This window comes from Spea bombifrons, chromosome 1 (genome assembly GCF_027358695.1).
Source record: "Spea bombifrons isolate aSpeBom1 chromosome 1, aSpeBom1.2.pri, whole genome shotgun sequence".
Classification (NCBI taxonomy): domain Eukaryota; kingdom Metazoa; phylum Chordata; class Amphibia; order Anura; family Pelobatidae; genus Spea; species Spea bombifrons.
The window spans coordinates 123,466,707-123,490,202 of NC_071087.1; the positions used below are offsets into that span (position 1 = coordinate 123,466,707).

Sequence of the window (23,496 nt, forward strand, 5' to 3'; positions counted from 1 at the left end):
AAGAGATATAATTGGTTCTTTACAGTACAATAAAAGCAATCATATAATAAGTACAGTAGTCAGACACTATACAACAGGCATGGATTACCTAGAAAAAGAGGTACCTGCCATGATGCGCTTAAATTGGCTTTAATTTGCATTAAACATTATGTTAGTTTTTCCAGTTCTTATGGCGTTGTTGTTTAAAATTTGTATGACAGTCAAATTCCCCAAAAAACAATGTCAATTGAAACACTGCAATGGTAAACTCCAAACATCCGAAACCAACGTATAAACTGAAATGCAGTGTTGGACATACTACTAAAGCCATTTTGATCAAAGCTAAACCTTGCCAGAGTAATCTGCTTAGAAGTAAATCACTCGTCACATCAGAGCAGTGTATCCTGGGATGGAGACTCCATGTACACCTCCAATGTGCTGGATAAAAAAACGACAGCCACTTGTTTCAAATCAGCCACACTTGGAACTTAAGGGAGTCTGAAAGATGTATGGTACTACAAGATAAGAGTCTGGCAGAGAAGGAGCACCACTCATGCACTGAATATCAAAACCAAATCAAACTGTTTATCACACTTAGAATTATGGTTGATCTAAGTTTTCTTTTAACTTATGTTCACATGTTTAAAACACCTACTAAGCTGTCTGTTCTTACACTGGCTCCCTTATATGAACAGGATTAACAACAGCGGAAACAAAAAATAAAGATATAAAATGTCTGCTATAGATGTTTGTTTTTAGTTGTAGGGTTGGTTCTCTTTGGATTCGATATACAAGCTATACCTCTGCTAGCGATATAAGTCTCTAGAATGTAAGATTTAAGAAAAAAAACTTGAAAAAAAGGAAAAATGTCATTGATGTTGTTTCCCAGTGTTCCACTCACAGAAGTACATGCTGTGGTGGGTGCAGCTCACTACTGAGTCTGTGCCACATGAGCATTGTCTTTTATAATGTAAATGTGCTTGTTGGGGACTGGCGCAGTGGGTTGCCTGATGCCCCAACTGAGTGATCTGTCCCTGGCTTTGTGGTAGTGGCTACCAACCCCCAAGACCTGTCTTTCTAGGCCAAAATAAGTGAGACATTGATGGGTCTTGCGATCTGGTCTAGGTTAAGGAGGGATGCCCAGGGCCCTGCAGCCCAACTAGAGATGGTCATATTAATTATGCTTATAACAAAAGGAACAAAAAAGAGGTAAAGAAGATTCCTAAAGAGAAAGTCCCTAATTAAGAACATTAATCTATACGAAAGTACTGCTGTATTTAAAAAAAAAAGTCACATCATATATATATATCACAACAAAGAACCTACTTGAGTGATATACCAGGCCCCCTACACATACATTAGCATTGCAGATTCCCAAGCTATCCCCAAGAACCTCAAGCCCAGGCCAGGCACCAAAATTGCCTTGGTATGATCTGTCTTTTATTACGAACAAGCCACTTTAAGCCCTCATTCTGACACTTAATAGAGCGTAAACACATGATTGTATAGTTTTGGCTTCAACAAAAAGAGAAGCAAATAAATCAAGACAGTACAGAGGGCTAGGGATGCCGATCTCTGACAGTTTCCCTCAGAGTATGGGGTACCTTGCAAGTATGGCGCCTACATATTATAGAACTTGACTGAAGGCTTGTTTACCCTATGAAAGGCAAAATCAGATGATTAGCAATAGTTTGTGAAACATGGACATGAGTGGCCCAGTTTTACAATGACCTTTAATAGCATTAAGTGTCGTACTGTTGTACACACTTCTACTGAAGTCAATAATGCCAAATGAACAACCCGATATGAAGCACTAAGTGACAAATGATTTGCCGCTTCAAATGAATGAGGGCTTCAAAGTAAATAATCTTAATTAGTTTTGTCCCACGCGCTACTTATCACTTCTTATGCTCCTGACAGCTGGTGTTAATGAAGCATGCAGTAATGATTATCCCGGAGAAAGTAAGATATTTCACAACAGGTGAATTATTTTATTGCATTGTCTTAGGAATTATAGACCTAGCAATTTCAATTATATTTGTATTACTATAGATTTGAAGAAAGATTGAAGGCAAACCTTAACCCATTAGTAGAAACACAAAAAGAGGGCAGTTTAAATGAAATATAATGTTCTCTAATTTTGATTTCAAAGACCTCCTTAAGTTTCCCCCTGAAGACCAGGGTTTCACATGTAAACTATTTTTTTATATTTAATAAAAACTATGATTGAGAAAAATGCATTTTTTGTTTATATTTCTTTTCATTTGCCAACCTGCCCCAGTTATGCACATTGGCCCCCAATATATACCTTATACCCCCTTATATGCCACTCTGCCCCAGATATGCTTTTTAACCCCCTATATGCCACTCTGCCCCCCAGATATGCCTTATACACCCCTATATGCCACTCTGCCTCCCTGATATTCCTTGGTGTCTAGTGGGGGCAGCCAGTGGAGATCTGAACGATGCAGACAACCTCCGCTGCTGCTGCCGGCACCTCTGGGGCTTCTATGAATGAGCACCGGAAGTTCATTTGATGCAGGCTCTCCTTCATTGAAACCCCAGAGGAAGTACCGGCAGCAGCAGCAACAGAGGATCTAGGTCCCCTGCACTGCAAGGGATCTGGATCTTAGTCTTGTAGCCAGACCTCTATTTGAGGTCTGATTAGAAGACGACCTCGAATATAACACGATGGTTATTTTTCAGAGCATTTGCTCTGAAAAAAACATTGTCTTATAATCAAGCAAATATGATACATATATACACACGCGTGTTTTATATATATATACCAAAATACAAAAACATATACAGAGTGGGAAGCACACCCTAAAATCCATAAACATTCTGATTTTGGGGTGCTGCTGAAATTACCAATATGTGCATACATCAAAACAAGAAATCAGTGCCTATCTAAGGCATAAATATTGAAGATTACCATCTGGCCATATCTTGGTTAGCCTGCCAGTACATCAAAGTACCCCAATTTTGGGGAGCACTATTTAATTTTTTCATGGCTATATTGCTCACCAGTCCCATCAATTCAGCTCCTTGGTATGCCTCAGATATGTCTTTTTAAATAGTATTTGCTGGCTGTGAACTGGCTGAGCACCATTGCTTTTATAGCTGCCTGGGTTGGCCAGGGGACATCAGAGTATCTCACCAACCGGCCTATCATCCTCACTGCTTGCAAAAGCTGTACAGTATGGTATCTAGTAAAGGCACTGCTCGAAAACTGGGACCGTTGAGAAGTATGCAACAAGTAGATTGCTGAGCTTAACTCTAATTGATTCCCATGACGGGTAGGTTTTTCAGATGGCTACCAATTTGATTTGATTAATGCGCTTCAAGGTAGTTGAAAAAAATCTGCATCATCTCCCCTCATTAGGCAATGACAGGAGACTCTACTTGCTCTGGCCAAATTCTAATATTAAAACCTCGTAATGAACATATCTATGGGTAGGTTTAGTATGCATCTTCCTTCTTTGTTTTTAAATATGGCTGAAATGTTGCCCTAGCAGCTGCCCATTAGCAGTGTTATCGAGAGCAGGCACAGTCTCCCCTTGTTGTGCAAATACTGAACTTTGTCTCATAGTTTCAATTTTCTTGTTCCCCAACTGAAAGAAAATGAAGACATTGGAGTGAGTGTCTTTAAAAGCTCTGTGTGCCTATTGGAAAGCAATGACCCATTCAGGCTCTGCAAATACTTTGACAGGTTAGAGCATTGCTCTGTGGGGGAGAGAGATTCATTAAAATCTAAAGTTTTGAACCTCTTTAAAGAAATCCCAGTTCCTGGACAGAGTAATTAATTCTTTGACTGCCACACCAGGGCTGCAGTGAATGAAAACACACTCTCCAAAGCAACAGTTATGCTAATTGTGAGAAGCTGCCAGAATACAGGAAACAAGATCAGCCGAATTGAAATCCATTTTCTATATTGTTGTGTACAAGTTACACTTATATGAATTTGTGGTACTCAGCAAAACACCGGAGAGATTCTAATCTCAGGTATTACTTTAATTAATTACTTAATTAATTAAATTAATTACTTCTTACAAATCTAATTTCATTCATTTGGTGACTATGGGAAATCCATGTTTTAAAGAGTCCCCGACACCCCCTCTTGTAATAGTCACGAAAAATGACTCCCTCGACACCCTCTTGTAATAGTCAAGAAAAATGACAGCACAGCACAGTATGACTTCAACAATAAGAAAACAACAAACACAAACATGGGACCTACCTGAGGCACAAGCTGCAACCCTGTTGCTGCCTTCTTTCTTAGTAGTCTCACAATTATTGTCACTGATTGGCTGCCTATGTTGTTCCCTTTACAGTTACCTTAAAAACTGAATTCCAGAACAGGGCACTAAATAGTACAGAAAATCATGAGACCACCCCATTAAAAGTCAGGATAGTTGACATGTATGCAAATGCACGATATCTATCCAAAATAACAAAGTGATATACACTCACTGTGGCCACTTTATTAGGTACACCTGTTCCATTTCTTGTTAACACAAATAGCTAATTAGCCATCACGTGGCAGCAACTCAATGCATTAAAGCATGTAGATGTGGTCAAGACAACTTGCTGAATGGGGAAGAAAGGGGATTTAAGTGACATTGAACATGGCATGGTTGTTGGCGACAGATGGGCTGGTCTGAGTATTTCAGAAACTGCTGTACTACTGGGATTTTCACGCACAACCATCTCTAGGGTTTCCAGCAGAAAAAGAGAAAATATCCAATGAGCGGCAGTTGTGTGAACGAAAATGCATTGTTGATGGCAGAGGTCAGAAGAGAATGTGCAGACTGGTCCAAGATGACAGAAAGGCAACAGTGACTCAAATAACCACTCTCTCCAACCAAGGTATGCAGAATACCATCTCTGAACGTACCTTGCTGCATATAGGCTACAGCAGCAGAAAACCACACCGGGTGCCACTCCTGTCAGCTAGGAAAAATGGAAGACTGGAAGAACATTGCCTGATCTGATGAATCTCGATTCCAGCTGCGTCAGTCAGACTTTGGAGTAAACAACATGAAAGCATGGATCCATCCTGCCTTGTATCAATGTTTCAGGCTCATAGTGTAATGGTGTGGGGGACATTTTCTTGGCACTGTTTGGGCCCCTTTGTACCAACTGAGCATCCTTTAAATGCGACAGCCTACCTGAGTATTGTTGCTGACCATGTCCACCCCTTTATGTCCACAGTGTGCCCATCTTCTGATGGCTACATCCAGCAGGATAATGCACCACGTCACAAAGCTCACATCATCTCAAACTGATTTCTTGAACATGACAATGAGTTCACTGTACCCCAATGTCCTCCACAGTCACCAGATCTCAATCCAATAGAGCACCTTTGGGATGTGATGGAACGGGAGATTCGCATCATGGATGAGCAGCTGACAAATCTGAGGCAACTGCATGATGTCATCATGTCCATATGGACCAAAATCTCTGAGGAATGTTTGGCGCATCTTATAGAAAGTATGCCACGAAGAATTAAGGCAATTCTGAAAGCAAAAGGGGGTCCTGCCCAGTACTAGCAAGGTGTACCTAATAAAGTGGCCAGTGAGTGTATAACGATATATAAATGCATACTAGCCAACTGGGTTTGCTTCACACAGATACCCAACAGCTCACGATATCACACAATTTTTTCCACCCACTAAATGCCCCGATTTGCTACTTTTGGTCAAGCATCCTGAGCAGTTGAGTATTGCAGATGATAAATTGCCAGCAATGTGAAACGCCTGGGGCTAGCCCGAAAAACCTGCAGTCCTTTTTTTGGGAATGTTGGCAGCTATGAGGTGAATATTTCTGATGTTGAATCTTTTTGCTGTTGGTTATTTTGCTGTATTTCACTATATATTTCTGGTCATCTATCTGCTTAACAATGTACCACACAGGGATCAAGTTAAAGTGAAACCCTGGACTAAGCCATAACTAATGTGGCCCACCAATTCCCAGATCACAAAAGCCTCCCTGTGGAGAGAACAAAATGACTGTGAGATTCATTACAAAGTCAGACAGTTTTCTGTCTACGTTTCTTGAAGAGTTTGAAAACTACTGAATTAAATCATGGTTCAGTAAATCAGCACTGGGCTCTTGTCTTACTACTCTATTAAAATTAGACATGGCTTAAACTCAGCTTATTTTCCCATGAATATATTAGAAAGCAAATGTAGGTAATAAGTAAAAAGAAAATTCTGGGTGGGGCGTCTTTAACGCAGATGAAAGTTGGGCTAAAAACATGAACAAGACAAAATCTGGGTTGTCTGCCTGTACATACTTACAAACAAGTTGGAGAACAGGTTGTGGTGCTGTATTAAGAAGTGATATACTTTAAAAAAACATTAAAACAATCATAATGTAGCAATTCAAACAGCAGATGAATAAAGAAGATTGTTTTAATACAATAAAAATATAAAACAAAAGTACACATATAGTGCAGGATCATTTATACACAGGGCTGGTGCAAAGATTTTTGCCAGCCTAGGCAAAACATAATTTTACCACCCTTGGCTCCACCCCCACAATCCCTTCCCCTTTTGCCACACCCACTGTGCTGACTCGCTCCCACTCCCCCCATAGTGACCAGGAGCCGCTGCAGCCTGCACTGCCTGCGCGGCTGCCTGCCCCCCATCAAGTGACCGCGAGTCGCGGCCGTGCTTCTAATGAATGCCCTAGGCGGGCGCCTACTTTGCCTGTAGGTGGCGCCGGCCCTGATTATACATGTAAAGTCCCCGCAATATTAGAGTCACTGACAAGATGTAATTGCACCTCTAGTTTAATAAGAAATGCTTTGATGGCAACATCCAAAGCAATAGATTCCAGCACATGACAATATAAAGCAGCAAAACAGCAAATAAAAGAGTTGGATAAGTAAATTTACAGCCTCATAACGTGTTTCGCTGGATCAGGTCACGGCTTCATCAGAATAAAATCAGAATAAAAACCGAGAAAATCTGAGAAGATTTGACCCTATCTGCTGTTTTACAAAGTGTAGATGTCCTTTAAGTGCATTACAGATAATTCATATTTCTTTTTTTCTATTTGATAAATATACTACACTATGATGTTTTATGTGATATTTCAGATTCTGCGCCACTCTGATTGTATATTTGTTTGGAACTTTGAACCATAGTGGAGAGTGCTGTAGGGGGCAGCTTTTTTCATGAAGCAAGTATATCAATTTATTGGTGTACACACATTCTACACCTCCTTGGTATTTTCTTATGCGCTGTATAAATGACAATGAGTTATGAGTTAACCTTGTACTTCTGGTTTTCTCTTAACAAAGTGAAGGTATTCATCACAGTATATAAAATACTAACCTGAATAAAGATTGAGCGCTCATCCTCTTCAAAACCGCAACATGCAGCATATTTAATGACTGTTTTGCTCCATGGTGATTAGGCAACCATATCCTTAAGGACACATAGGCCCTGGGTAATTCTTTAGAAATTATGCTACTAATATATTACAAGGACAATATTCAATAAAATAATAAAATTGTATAGATACAATTTATAATGACGACTGACCGTGAAAGATATAGTTGAAGGTACTGTTACAATTATCTAAATCATTAATTGCACTGTCTATCAATGCCACAACATGACTTTTGTGCGGCATGACAATGAAATGTCCCCATCAAAAGAGATTAATGATACAAAATGTAGCATTAGTAAATAATTATTTCTGGGAAGGATTTAGCCATGCTTATAGTTGTACAACATTCAGTGAAAAAAAGTGCAAAATTCTGCTGAGAAGGTGGAATAACAACTATGATACCAGGTTACTTTTAAAATACAATTTGCCATTAGGGTTAAAGGTTATTCAAGTGAGACTTTCTTCTGAAAATTGAAACATCTACACTTAGGGAAAGCATGTCTACACAGTATAAATATGGTAAAGGTTGAGTGTGGTTATGGTGATAGGATAAGTTTTGTAGAAATGTAAACAGAAAGCATAGCTTTTGTCTGACGTCAAAGCCAGAAGTGTATTCTTTGTACATCACAGAGTTGTGTCAGATTTACCTAATATTAAAGCACTGACCTAGCACACACAGTGGCATTACACGATAACCTCAAGAGGTGAGAAATGGGCAGTACACAGGGCTCATAAACATTCCCACCTCTGAGTGCCCCCTTCTTCTTCCACCACCTTCTGTGGTGACGGAGGTAGTAATTTGACCTTGAGGACATATAACTTAACTATGACCTCGTAACCTCAACCATTCAATCCTGAGCTCAGTGAGATGGGGTGCTTAAATATATTAGAAATAATAAAAATATATATAGATTTTTTATTGTCTCCCCTTGCCCCCTTTAATGTTCTCATTGGAAATAGGGTCTGGGATAACTCTTTGGGGAGGGACAGTGCCAAATCATACCTCAATTTCCCCAGCTTGACTTTCGCAGAGTCTCCCACTGGCGACATCATTTAAGTGCCATGAGGGAAAGCGTTGAGAATGTGAGACCTATTTGTTTTTTCATGATGACTTCACCAGGGTTGTTGCTACGTTCTATAAAGATCTGGGGTGAAGCTCAATAATAACAGACATGTGCCATGCTCTGTGCAGCACACCAAATGTGTTGTCTACCTTTTCTGCATACACTAACACATCATCCACCATGCACTAACACACACTCTAACACCATATGCACACTCACTGTAAACACCATACACTTATACATACATAAACACGCTACTTCTTTCATAGTTTTCCCACTCTCCCTCTCACAGCCCCCCCTCTCCTAGCTCTCTGTCTCCTACACTTCTCCCTCTAATAGCTCTCCCTTTCTCTCTACCACTCTAACAGCTTTCTCACTCCCCCACCCCTCTGTTAGGGGGCCCTTTCTTCATATGGCTTGCACTGTTTGTACAAGCTTTTGCACATCTACTGTATGACTGTGACCCCACTGAGTGCCTTGGATACTGGAGTGCCTGGGAGATGGACAAGGGAGAGCATGGGGCCTGGGGCGACTGCCTTGTTTTGTCCTATGCAAAGGGTACTTGCATAACTTGCAAACAATTTGTACATTAATGAATATAAGAGTTCCTTCTTGAGTTGTAGCATGCAAGTTGTGACAGCTTAAGTTCCCTTCAGTCAGTTTACAGTACCCTTTGATAATGGGAATTGTAGTAAGAAAAATTGGATATGTATACATTATAACAACAAAATATTGTAATTATTAAAAACAAACTTAAAAAATAAAAAGTATACACTTTGTGTTATGCATGTGCACATATTTATATCATCAGATAGATATACATTTAAAAGTAACAATATGTATTATGGTTATTGATAATACTGAAGGATTAGAGATGTAGAAATTCTTGCTAACTTCTTCATAAAACACAGATGCCTCTAGTGTATGTTCTTAACAGCTCTCATTTAAGCCTCTTTGAAAGCCTTTCTAAGCAGAACTGATCAGCATTGTGGAACGAAGAATTAGGCAAAGCCTTTTTTGTTAAGCAAGATCTAAGAATGCAATCCATATCCCTTGTTCCTAAACATCTCACTGGGCTATTCAGACAATAGTATTAAAACTGCTCTACCCCTTTGCGAGTTCATCGGCTGTATGATATAGAGACAAGGAACAAATGAACATCCCAGGCAGAATCCAGAGACTTTGCACAAAAATGTACTACTCTACAATGCCTATTCTGCTTTACTAAAAACTAGACAACATTTATGCGTAGATTAATCATTTAAATGTAACAATAGAGGTACTATCTTTTTTGCAACCTATTTTTAAAATGCTGGTCTTTTTTTATTTCTATAGCACGTACATTGCAGTGATACCAGGGTAGAAAAACATCTTTGCACTAAAAAAACAAAGTGGGAACTTTACAAAGAAAATGCCACCCGTGATGATTATATCTTAGGTTTGTGGGAAGTAAACAGTAAGGGGTGGTACACTGTACTAGATGCCATGAAGAATGGTCAGAGTATGAATCTGGGTGATATTATTCTTCAAATTCAAGAAAATGAAGAGTTTTGTTTAAATAAGGCTCAACATCCAATGTCTCTTTAACAACAAGGACATTAGTGAGGATTTCCACCCTGACTGGATCAAGTCTGTTGTTATTCTACTTAGTACCTGTTGATAAATGTGTGTGGCAGTTTAGGAGAGTGTTCAATCAGCACATTGTCTACTACATTTGTGTTGAGAAAAGTGTTTTGGGCCATTTGGCTGGACTCTTACGTTACTTAGGCTGAGGCCCAAGCATGCTTGGGTGTGCATATGCACAAGGAGTGGCAGGACACATTCGTGGGTTCGCATCCCAAACCCAACCCCGTCCCTACTCTGGTATGGTAGCTTATGAAACAGGATAGGATACCAGTCCCTCAGAAGTGAGCGGGACTTGCACACAGAAACACTGTTTTACTGCAAAGAGTCTCCATATGAAGTGCAGGTTCTCTGGGTCTCTATCTCATTCTCCTCTTTCTCTGGCCAGTAGAGCTTTTAGTCACACCCAGCCAATTCCTCTCCCACTTCCAATCTATTTAAGGGTATCTGGGGCTACCCTTCTCCGCAGCTAACCCTGCCGCTTCCGAAGACCCCCAGAGAAAGAGCTCTGGGTAACCTACCCTAGGAGGTTCCTGGGTATGAAATAATACCCAATTTAATTCTTTAAACACATTCTAAAATCAGAGTCCTAAAGATAGATTCAGCACATCTCTGGTTTTCAATAAAACAGTGTGTTTTAATATTCACATGATATTCTCTATTTCTCTGAAATGCATAAATTTATGAATATGTTATCTGATTAAAAACACATTGCCATTTCAAACACAGGGCATGTATCTGTAGATAACATTATTGACACACATTGTTTACGGTTCTTAGATAACCACAGGAGAAAACCCATTTCATAGAAGTCCTAGGAATCTGATTTTTCTGTAGAACTAAGTTTCACAAGACTATGCATGACAAATCTAAGACTGCGTCAAAAAAAATTTCATTTTATATACGGAACAGACTGTGTTTCTGTGATTGTTCTAATTCTATCAGGTCAATTATTTTCAATTTGCAAGGTTCATAGTAAATTTAAGATTAAACTACAAACTGATTATACCATTTATCGGAAATCGTTGTACACTAGTTTTTTATAATGAGGTCCAACTTCCTTTTAGCTTTGTGAAAAAATTCCCATTACAAGTTTCATCTCACAATGTTATTTAAAACAGAACATGAGGAATGTGTTTCATAATTATAAGTTTTTCGCATTAAATTCTACCAGCCATATTTGTCCTTTTGAAAAATAGGCTCATTGCAGGTGCTGTAATGTTTTTTAGAGATGCATCATAAAAATGGAAATTAGATTATTCTCTATTCGAATGATTTGGTTTCTGGGTTTTGGCTTTTTTTTGGGTGGCAATTTAGAAAAAAAAATACTGAAGTAAACTGTGAAAAATTACAGTTGGTTGCATATAAAAACACAGTGATTTGTGTTTTGGATCTAGAATTAGGATGACAGGCAGCACATTCTGTTGTGACATTTTTGATATTTTGTCCTGGCAACCCATCTTGGGCATTAAATCAACCATAGTTAAACCCACACACATACTGATTCCTTACATTTGCAAAGCAAATGTCTCACAGGTGAAGGAACAGGTTAACATTTATACTCAATCTTCCCATTGATAGTAATTAAAGCAATTAGTGCAAAATAAATTAAGAATGCATGTTTTTATCTTTTCCTTTGCACTTGTCTTAGCAATTGTTTGCAATAAAAAAAATCAAATAAAAAAATAAAAATGAATAAGATTTATATATGGTTATACCCAGAATCATTTGATACAGTTTATATATACCCCATTTACTAAAGTGTATTTAAATAGCTTAAGCCTAGTAATGTGTTTCTCCTGTCTTAAATTACTTAAAATGTGACAGCAAAGTGTAGGTTTTATCGACAGAGAAAACAAAAATCCCACATGCAAAATATGGATTTGTTTGTATTGTATCTTTTATATTTAAATTATTGTTCTATTTTTTTACTGAAATTCTGCACTAGACTTTCTTATCGATAATGATAAAACGTTAATTTCTAACGGGCAGTTGATAAATACATTTTAAAGTGATATAGTTGCATGAGATCGGGCTAGTGATTTTTCTTTGTGACTCATTTTTATGAACATCTAAGGCACCTCTCCCCCCAAACAGTGTTTACAACTTCTCTTTAATTCACACTAGTCACTAATGAGAGGACTAATTAGTATATGTATTTGAAAACACACATCGTGCCAAAAAGTAAGGCTGTGTGTACTTGTATATGAAAAAAATAATTCAACATACAGAAAGATGTTCTCTACCATCCTTAAAAACACTGTTCTTCTTAAGGTTTGATGTAAAATGCCCCCTGGGATTCCTTAATGGCCTCTGTGTCTCAGCTCAGCAGGATTTTAGACTCCTGCAGTGTTTTTAGCACAAATTAAAGTTTTGACAGACCTATTTTAGAAACAGTATGGAGCACTAAGCATACAGTTTGTGACTGCCATCACGACAAGGTCTTGGCATGTGTTTCTGTATCAAGAAATATCCATCAGTACTCTGATCATTTTTGGCTATAACCTGTCACAGCGGATAAAAAAAGCCCCATGGCTAAGCTGTGCTGTCGAAAACAAAGCTCTCTTGTGTGGAAGGACATGATCCTTGAGAAGCTCATAAAAGTGGTATTATCGTCCACGTTCTGGATCCAGTAAAACAGAATTGTTCTGAATGTCGCCATTAGGGTCCTATAGTAACCATATTAATCTTTTGCGTTTACCTTGACATTGTTGACAGTGGATAACCGATAGTGTTTTTTAAAAGGAATGTACGTTACAAGATTTAAATTATTATCCTCATTTGTATTTCCAGTAATATTACACCAGCTGTGAAAACGAACACAATGTAAGTAAGTATTACCACAAACTAAAAGAATGTACACAACCTTTCTTCACTTAGATTCTGAGTAGGACCAGTGGAAGGACCAAAGTGATGTAAAGTATAATTATTTAAATAGTTTATTATTGATGTCGCAAAACTTATCTCGTACCTGCCGCTTTCTCTGTAGAAGACTGAAGATTAATGGGAAACCAAAGCCAACAAGTGCACTTTAATTAGTATAATTCTCATCTGTAAGTATGCTAGCCGATTTGTTACCAAATGTACATAATAATTAATAACATCCTGGTATAATACGCTCATATGCATTACATACTGATGAAATCTCACAAAATCAAAATTGTATCTTTAAAATTGCATATTCCCCATTCCAGCATCCCAAATATTTGTATTAAGTATTTTGAGCAATACAACTGCTAGCAATTTTGAAACCAACCGACTAGAAATAATATGATTCGTATTAATATGAAAATGTCTAGTACTTTTATTTTCCACTTTGAGGGGATAAGCATATGGTGCCAAAAAAAAAAAACAAAAAAACATTCACAATTGACACCTAATTGATTCTGCAATGTATGGGAGCATTAAAGGTATTAGTTTCACTTGGATAAAACATTAATTGCACTCTTTAGTATGCAAATCTATCATTTTGTACTTTCATCTGAATTATAAAAAAAAAAACAGAAACCTTTAAGATGCTTTCTCAGTTTTAGTCAAAATTTTACATATCAAATAATTTGATATTTGGTAGGGTTTGAGCATTCAACAGTACTAAAAATGATGTGTCTAATGCTGCATGTAGTTTCATTCAGTAGAGTAGGTAGAGCAGCACCTTTAAACTAAATGAATACATTTTTTATAGTTTTGAAAGGTATATATTTAGGTGAACAGATTGAACGTGATGCAAAATTAATTTTAGGGTTCATGCAACCTAAAATTAAATCTCCTGGCACATTTCACTCATAAGAAATGAACTCAAGCAGGGAAAGATCACTAATGTTTGCTGCCTGTGAGAAATATGATCCTTACAAAAGAATGCTTGAATTATATGAGAACTGCACTGTACGGGAAAAAACCTTGGTAACAATGCCAGTCTCTGCTCATGAATGACACTAATTTGCATTTCATGTGCGAACGGTGAATGATGAGTGTCATTTGCATACTGGAGGGTTGGTTGGCTCTCTGCACCCAGCTACTGACCAGTAATTATAAGGCAGACACATTCACAGGACACCGGTTTATCTCGTTTCAGCCACATAAACTGACAACGTTGTAGCAATGTAACAGCCATTTATAGAGATTACATTTAGCATTGGCATTCAAGCGAAACGTTACAGATGAATAAACATTTAAAAACTGAGCCTACCTCATTGCACTGTATGTACAGAAAAAGAGATAATCCACCAGAAACATAACAGTTAATGAGAATATACAAAAAGCTGAAATGTATGTAGAAACACATTTAATTATTGTGTGCCTGTGGAACGGTTACCAGGTCATCACTACCCCAAGACTGAAGGACTATCTCAGAAAAACAAAACAAAAAGAAACACCTTTCAAATTGAACTTTAAGAAACCAACAATATATCAATCACCCCATGAACCCTAACCAAATAAAGATCTCTATGTTGATAGAGACGGCTGCAGTCTTTACTTATTATAAACATGTAAAGCTCACTGATGTGGCGAGAGACTCCTTCTTCCATCAAATAATGTCACACACACTCTCCCCTGCCCAGAGGTAGAATAAACTGCCCTGGAGGCCAGACACTGGGTCAAACAACAGGGCCCATCCAGTATGATACTGTTTACACAGCTAAATGACACAGTAATGTATTGCTGTGTATACAGTATCATGATATGCAAGTAGCCTCAAACTGCTACCCAGTGCCATCTTTGTCCCTAGACAGCATGTCTCTGTCATGTTTGTCCCCAAATATCTTTACAGTGCCAGCCTTGTCCATGCTCACACATTTATACATACATTTACGCCCATCCCACCCTGAATGCGCCCGATCTTGTCTGATGTTGGAAGTTAAGCATGGTTGGGCCTGGTTAGTATCTGGATGGGAGACCGCCTGGGAACAGCCAGTTGCTGCAGATTTGTCGGCTGCACATCCATGATACAAATCTCCCATTCCACCACATCCCAAAGGTGCTCTATTGGATTGAGATCTGGTGACTGTGGATGCCATTGGAGTTCAGTGAACTCATTGTCATGTTCAAGAAAGCAGTTTGAGATGATGTGAGCTTTGTGACATGATGCATTATCCTGCAGAAGATGGGTACACTGTGGTTATAAAGGGATGGACATGGTCAGCAACGATACTCAAGTAGGCTGTTGTGTTTAAACATGCTCAATTGGTACTAAGGGGCCCAAAGTGTGCCAAGAAAATGTCTCCCACACCATTACACCACCAGACTGAACCGTTGATACAACGCAGAATAGATCCATGCTTTCATGTTGTTTATGCCAAAGTTTGACCCTGCCATCTGAATGTGGCAGCTGGAATTGAGACTCATCAGACCAGGCAAAGTTCTTTGAATCTTCCATTGTCCAATTTTGGTGAGCCTGTGCGAATCCCAGTAGATCAGCAGTTTCTGAAATACTCAGACCAGCCCTTCTGACACCAACAACCATGCCACGTTCAAAGTTACTTAAATCCCCTTTCATCCCCATTCTGATGCTCGGTTTGAACTTCAGCAAGTTGCTGCCATGTGATTGGCTGATTAGCTATTTGTGTTAACAATCAATTGAACAGGTGTACCTATTAAAGTGGCCAGTGAGTGTATATCTTAATTCATTGTGGTCAATTATGGCTGTAATAGTTTATAACAACGCTTGTCAAACGAGCAACATTAACAATACAGTCACAAGGAATTTCTCACAATGCAATTCATGATCCAATTTACTAGAAAAAAACTGTCTAAAAAGATGATGTATTAGCTGGTGTCTCAAGTTCTCATATCTCGAACCAGACCATTAACAAACTATGCAAGACACCATAGAATACTCCATAATATTCCATAAAGTAGTAGTAATCTCAAGGCTCCCTTGCACAGCACTTTTGCACAGTACTGTGCAAAAGTTTTAGTTTTAGGCAGGTGAGAAAAATCATGTCATGATACATGTTAAAAGTTTATTTTTATAATTTAACAAAAAGCAAAGTGAATGAACAAACTAAGTTGGCTCTTACTGACTTTGGCTGTATGTTTAGGGTCATTGTCATGCTGCAGAATACATTGAGGCCAAACAGATGCCTCCTTGATGGTATTGCATGATGGATAAGTATCTGCCTGTACTTCTTAGCATTGAGGAGGTAATTCCCACCAAATTCTTACCAAATTCTCACCTCCATTTGCAGATATGCAGGGCCAAACATGCAAGGAACCTCCACCATGCTTCAATGTTGACAGCAAACACTGCTTTCCAGCCCTTCGGTGAACAAACTGTAGCAAGAGGCTACAGCCAAATATTTTGACTCATCTATCCAGAGCACCTACTGCGTTTTTCTGCATCCCAATGCTTGATGGCACTACTGGACATTTTCAAATTACAAAGGGCAGTATATGCAGATGTAAGCATGATATCTTTCATCTGCTGCAATAAATTTCCTTGGCTGACCACTTCATCTATGGTCCTTCACATTGCCTGTATCACGTCGCCGGGACCTGTCGCCGGCAGACAGGCAGGCTGCTGTTATCCAATGCAAGGGTCCACAGAGGCATGCACACACTCAAGTAATGCAGGCGACTCTGTCCCGGCCTGACCTGCAGTTCTCAGGTACCTTGTGATACAGCGTTCTCCTGTGAGAAAAAAAGGGGGTGGATCTCAACGCCCTTTTAAGCGACTGTTTTCCATAGCTTTCGTTCTTTTACTGGAGATGAGCTGATCTCCCTAGTGAAACTATCAAGCATGAGTTAATATCTTAATAATAAAAGTAAAGTGAAAATAATCCCTTTTTAATTATGTGGTTTTATTTACTCTTTGCGTGAACTACAGTAGTTCCAGTATTTATTAAGAACATAGGAATTTTTTATTATTTTCCTCCGACTTATATGTAGAGAGTCCAAAAAGCCGCATCGTGTTGCCATTAAGCATATATACCTAGCTAACAGTGACTGACAAATGGAATATTTTCAACTTCAAGCAAACTCTCAGAGCGTGAGGAGCAAGGTCCTACTTGAGTGATACCCTATAGTTACAGAATGTCGTAAGCGAATATTGAGAGCCCATGTGTATGCTACCATGCTCCCTTTTTGTCACGACGGTGTGAATGCATGCTGCCTTTACGATGTTACGCGGCGTGCGGTGTGTTTGCATAAAGCCAGTCACTATACATATTTATACAATAAATATCTGTATACCAGTGGCAGAAGTTTCAGATATACATGTGGCTACTATTTTATCATTTGTAGAGTCATTTCTTCAGGATTAATGTCACAACTTTTGAGGTAGACAGCAAAAGTATACACTTTTTTTTATTTTGTGCACCGCTTTAATGTTCTAATTTATTTTAAAAGACATTTCCTTTGAAATATTAAATGAGCTTTTTGCCTACACTAAATTGGGTTTACACAGCCTTCCAAATCTATTGCTCACTTCAAAGACAGAACGTTTAATAGTAACTTTCTCTTTTCCTATCAACAACAAAAAAGAGAATTCTCAGCAGCAGACTGAATATGGCGGTTGAAGCTTGCCTGAGGCCTGTGTGAGGTTTTACATGATTTCACACAATTTTATTGGGATATGTGGGGGGCCTAGAAAGGGGAGAGGGAGAAGTGAATCAGGCTGAAGGCGATGACATTGAAGGAAAACGACACCTTTCCGGGAACAGTGCTGGCAGCAGCCGAGTGAGGATACTACCATTATCCCGGCAGAAATCTCAGTGATAACTTGCAAAGGCTATACTAAAGCACAAGAGGTAATTAAGTTTCCGTCCACAAGTCTGACAGTTCATGTCAAATTACAGAGAATTAGAAAAAAGATGTTTAATTTCCCAGTGTGTTTGATCTAGAAGCTCAAGTACCATTATGCTATTGTTAAACATTACAAGTGACAAATTTGTTTTCAGTGTTGACACTGGACAAATGCAGGGAACCAAAATGTTAGCCCCTCTTTACAAACATATTCTGGCTCCTAATATATATATATATTTATGGTTTATTTTATTTTTTTTCTACTTGCCTACTAAGCTTAACACAGGTGACTCAGGCAGCTTCAAGCTTAATATGGGCGCCATGGTTGCAGGGGCGCCTGCCCGGGACTTAACTTAAAACATCTTTTTTTTTTTTTAAACTTTATTTAACATCATTCATGTTAAATAAAGTTTTAAAAAAAACACGATGCTTTAATCTAAGTCCCGGGCAGGGGTGCCGAGCGGTTGCTCGTGAAGTTCTCAGCAACCGCTCAGCGCCCCTTACTCTCCGTGACTCCGTCGCGGTGCCGGCATCTCATGTTGAGCGCCGGACTATTCCTGCGCTCAACATGAAATGCCGGCACCGCGGCAGAGGGAGAAGACGGATGCCTCCCGCTCTCACCGCAGGACTCCGGCAACAAGGTAAATGGGGGGGAGGGGGTGTTTGTAGTTTGAAGTGGCAGAGGGGAGGTGTAGTTTGAAGGGGCAGAGGGGGGGCTGTAGTTTGAAGGGGCAGAGGGGGGGCTGTAGTTTGAAGGGGCAGAGGGGGGGTGTAGTTTGAAGGGGCAGAGGGGAGTGTAGTTTGAAGGGGCAGAGGGGGGTGTAGTTTGAAGGGACAGAGGGGAGGGGTAGTTTGAAGGGGCAGAGGGGAGGGGTAGTTTGAGGGGGGTAGTTTGAAGGGGCAGAGAGGGGGGGTAGTTTGAAGGGGCAGAGAAGGGGGTAGTGAGGGGGGCTCCAGAGGAGTAGTCCGCACAGGGCGCCACAACGCCTAAGGCCGGCTCTGTACCCACTAGTCTGCTGTTGAGTGTAAAAAGTCTAGTTTACAAACACTCCTGTATCAGAACCGTTCTAGGCTAATTTGTACAATGGAGCTTTAGTTATAGAAAAAGTATCTGGTACAATATAACAAACAATGAGGTGGTCCTGTCAGCAGGACAGCATCAAGCAGACAGACTTGACTATAATAGGAGGTGGGGAAATAGGACAGAGTATCACAATAGAAAAAAATGCAGGATGGAAGATAGTGGTGATCATGAAAATAAACGTTAAGGTTAACTAAAAGACATGTGCCGATGGTGGGAACGGTCATAAATAGGGAAACAGAAGGAAATAGAATCAGCAATAGGACATGAGCAGCTAGTAGAAGGTGGTAGAGATCACGTCTATGTATTCATAACATTTTGATCTCAACTGACTTTCTTATCTTTGCCTGGAATATAAATAATTAACACATACAAACATTGTTAAAATAATACAAAAACATAAAAACAATTCTGTAATAACATATAAGAAATATGTCTAACAATACAATATGGATACATAGCAGTTAATGAAACCAGAATCTGTGAGGTTAGGCTGACAGTTTGCACTAATCTGATAACACAAAATTACATTCTACTTCTAACTTTCTTTTACCATGCAATGGAATACACTTCACATAATGTCTGTTTGTCTTCCCTATAGTCTACTGCAATCCGCTGTTATTGCTATTAGAACTCATTGTGTTCCTGATCATTTGGCAATACGCTAATTTACAGCTTGCTATAAATCCTGTTTGCTATTAAATATTTATATCATGCCTCCTCTGTTCCTACAGAAAATGACAATGGCAAATCATCTTAAACTCGCTAACATATCACATAATACATCATAGAGACGATATTAACTTTGCATTCCTTGTGCATGTTTTAGTCTCGAAGCCTCAGAGGGGGTTTATGAAAGGCAGCAACTCATTGCTCCCCTTATTTACTAACAAATCACAATGTACCCTTTTTTGTACTTTTTTTTTTTAAACAGAAATGCAAAGAAGCCTGTTGTGCCTTAAGTAGTTTTAACTTTTAATGTTCACCTAAATATAAGCCGGACTGGACTCACTAGCTTAGATAGCTATGTCTTGCTAACATTTGTAACTACAGAGGTGTAATATTTTGTGCCATCTAATAAATGGCTCCTAAAAAAACTTAACTTGCTTCTAGAATTTTTATTTGTTGTGTCCACACGGAATATCACCAGCTGGTAACAATATATTCACCCTGGAACAGACCTAGAAGGCTGGGGACGACAGCCTGTTATGTTACCCTTAATGAGAGCACTTAAAATGCAGATGAGTGGCCACTAACTGCCACTGATCTCTATAGGGGAGCTGTCAACAACACAGCTAATCTAATGGATGCTGATGAATAACTAGCAATATCTACTCTATTTTCTGTTTTAAAGTTCTCACTCTACCGCCAACTCAAAGGGTTGCCTGAAGCAATCAACAGCAACTTACAAACAGGGAAATCACCTAATAGTGCAGAATAAACATACAGATCTTAAAGATGGAAGCTGAAATTGATTCCCCCAGCGGTATAGATTTAAGGTGGTTCTCTAACACATATCTATTCATATTTTTAATCAGAAAACACTGTTACATAGGTGAACTAGACAGTATAGGGTGTGGGAAAATATTGTGTATCCTGAAGTTTCCTTAAGTTTATAGTTCAAGTAATGAATTTCAAGTTTGATTTTTCAACATGGGTATAATTACAAAATTGAAAAAAAAAATAAAACGGAAAAAGATGGATATCATCCAAAGATATTTTATTTGTTTCAAGGCATGTGAACTAAAAAAAATTCAAGAACACTGTGTGATCCCTCTCATGACACATTACCAAAGTCATTTTGAAGTACCTATTCAGATCATATTTAAAAGGTTAATGCAATCCAATATTTTTTGAAACCATACTTACTAATTCTGTTATCTAAGTCAATAAACTCAAGAAACTGGACCACACTGATGATCTAAATTCATCAATATTAAGTGGTTTATTTTACAATAAGGATCAATATCAACTTGGTTATTTATCATCCATCAATAAGTGCTGACGATTAATTTCCCAAGAAATCAGTCAAGCAAAGGTGGCGAAATGCATCGTTTACATAATTTGTGGCTAATCAAAGAATATGGCTTGGCTGTGCATCTCTCTTTGTGTCAGTGGCAACATTATAATACATTAGAAGACTGTTTGAAATGAAAATGTCAGGTCATGCTTCTTGTATGTCTACGGGGTTTCTGCTACTCCAAATAGTTTGATTTTAACAAATTCCATAAAGGTCTGGAGCACAGGAGTTCAGAAAGTGCCTGGAGCTGAGCTTCCCTTGAGAGCTTTTTGTTTCAAATGTTGTGCGTTTTGGAATCTCACCAACTACAAAAGAAAACCTGCATCCAAGGCAACAGATGCGATTAGTTGACATATATACAAAAAAGTACAAAAAAACTGTTAAAAATATATGACCCGCGTCTGCTTTTTTAATAGATGTTTTATCAGCAGTCGGCGGATTTCTGAAAGTGCTTTCTTTTAGACAATACGAAGGTCCAAAAAGACAATTTATTCAGATATAACAATTTTTTTTCCTATTTTTAAGTGATATTGAGTTAACTCTTGGAGTACCAGAGCGATGTGCAGCACAGTAGAAAGGGCTGACTTCCACTTTTAATTTACTATGTTAAATACAAACGAGAATAATAACCTGATAGGTACAGTTTGTGGTTGCAGATGTAAACTTATCTTTTAACACTGAACAGGTAGCCATGCCAGTAGCAGGCTTCAAGTGTAGGATTTCATATAAGTGATACGCCCGCAAACTTGGGACATTAAACAACTCCTCAGGTAATGTAGATGGTGCTCGTGTATCTGACTGATGCAACAGTGTCCCTTTTAAGGAGGGACAAGGAAATTTGGGCTTCATATGGGCCTATATCGGACCCACATCTCTCTGTTATTGGTGTCACTTTAGAATGCTGTAATATGTATATACCAACCAGAAATAAGAGAGATTAGGGAAGGCAGAGGGAGCTGGGTGCCAAAGAGCATTATATATATATGTATTGACCTTATGCTGCTTTAGGTCAGTCTCTTCTATACGGATGCTTATTATTCATTACTATATTTGCTTGCCATTTCACCATTGTGCATAGTAGGGAAAATCAACACATATGTCAGTCCTCCTTTGTGTCTTGTGTTTTACAGAATATTCTGTTCCTGTCTTAAAAATAAACATTTTAGATAAACGTATTGTGTCAGGCACTCGTAGCTCACACAATCTCTTTGAAGTGGAAATCACATCAGATTTTATTTTTTCTTTATTTCAGCAACGTTTATTACGCTATAAACACATTTATACTAAGCCAGATTTTAGTAATTGCCTAGAGCAATATTTTTAGAGATGATGCGGGATAACTTGGTGTAGCAATAACCCAGATCCTCCTTTATCCCATTGTTTGCAACAAGAAACCAAACCACAAGGGTTTCCAGTATTTTCACACACACACACACACACACACAAACATACAAAATATATAATTACAATAATTAGATGCCTATCAATTGTCCAAAATTTACAGTTTCTACTTTTGTGGCCACTTTCCAAGATTTTGACATCATGCTTTTATCCACAATGGACAATCATTTCCATGTACATGTAATGACACAACGCAATATGGTTTATAAAGAGTCAAAGTGTGGAGTGTTATAGAATGTGCATACATTTTTTTCTCTTTCAAGAACTGTGTACCTGTGTGTTTACTGATGGTTTTCATGGGTAACCGATAACTATTCATAATTAACCCAAATGCAAAACAAAAAACAAAATAGCTTTGTTCATCCTTTTTATTAGTAAAATATAGTTAGGTCTGATATTTGCCCCGACCTCTTCGTAATCATGGGTTGATTGAGTTTCAGGCAGTATGCAAAACAATCTTTAAAGTGTAAAACATATCCTTGACACGTGGTTCACTGTGAGACATTAATCATTCATTAACCACGCAGGCCAAACGATCTTTAATTGGAATATATTCTTTGCACGTAGGAGATTATTTTTCCGGTGGACGTTAGTAATGATTCTTGACAGTTTTCCTCGTTTTTTCTTTTCTTCTTTAATCCAACATGTATTTAAAAGTGATGAGTACCTTAACGCTTTCGGTGTCAGACAAATGAGCCACTATTAATCTGTCCTGTCTTGCTGATTAATATTGGCCATCCGTACAAAAAAGTCACACAAAAAGAAGAATAGCTTTAAATGTTTCCTAACATGACCAAGGGAAGTTAAGATAAATATATCTTGTTCCACTTCAAACAATAATGGTTTCCCTAATGGATAACAAACTAAAATTTGGCTCATTATATTGGATCTAATGATTGAATGAAAAGAAATCCCAGAGCCTGGAATGGTGTTACTTGTGCCAAAACCTCTGTTTGACAATCACAGCGTCTGCTATGTTGTAATGTTTGATCATACACCACATGAAGTCTTTTTTCTTGCGAAAGAGCAAAGACCTGCAGCTTACATTGAAGAATGAACACATCTGAAAAAACAAGAAATCTCTGTGGTGTCTTAAATCCATGTACAAGGTCAAACATAAGGGCCCTTCACATTGACCAATCCAGAGGCAAATAAATTAAGTACAGAATGTTATTTTATGGCGGGAA

At 38.5% G+C, this 23,496-nt stretch overlaps 1 protein-coding gene and 1 pseudogene across 1 annotated transcript in view; one reads left to right on the plus strand and one right to left on the minus strand.

Moving 5' to 3' along the window:
* TMEM132C (transmembrane protein 132C) overlaps nucleotides 1-23,496 on the minus strand; it is a 181,021-nt gene that overhangs the window by 147,969 nt on the left and 9,556 nt on the right. The window lies entirely within an intron of this gene.
* Nucleotides 14,872-14,991, plus strand: LOC128468676 (uncharacterized; annotated as a pseudogene).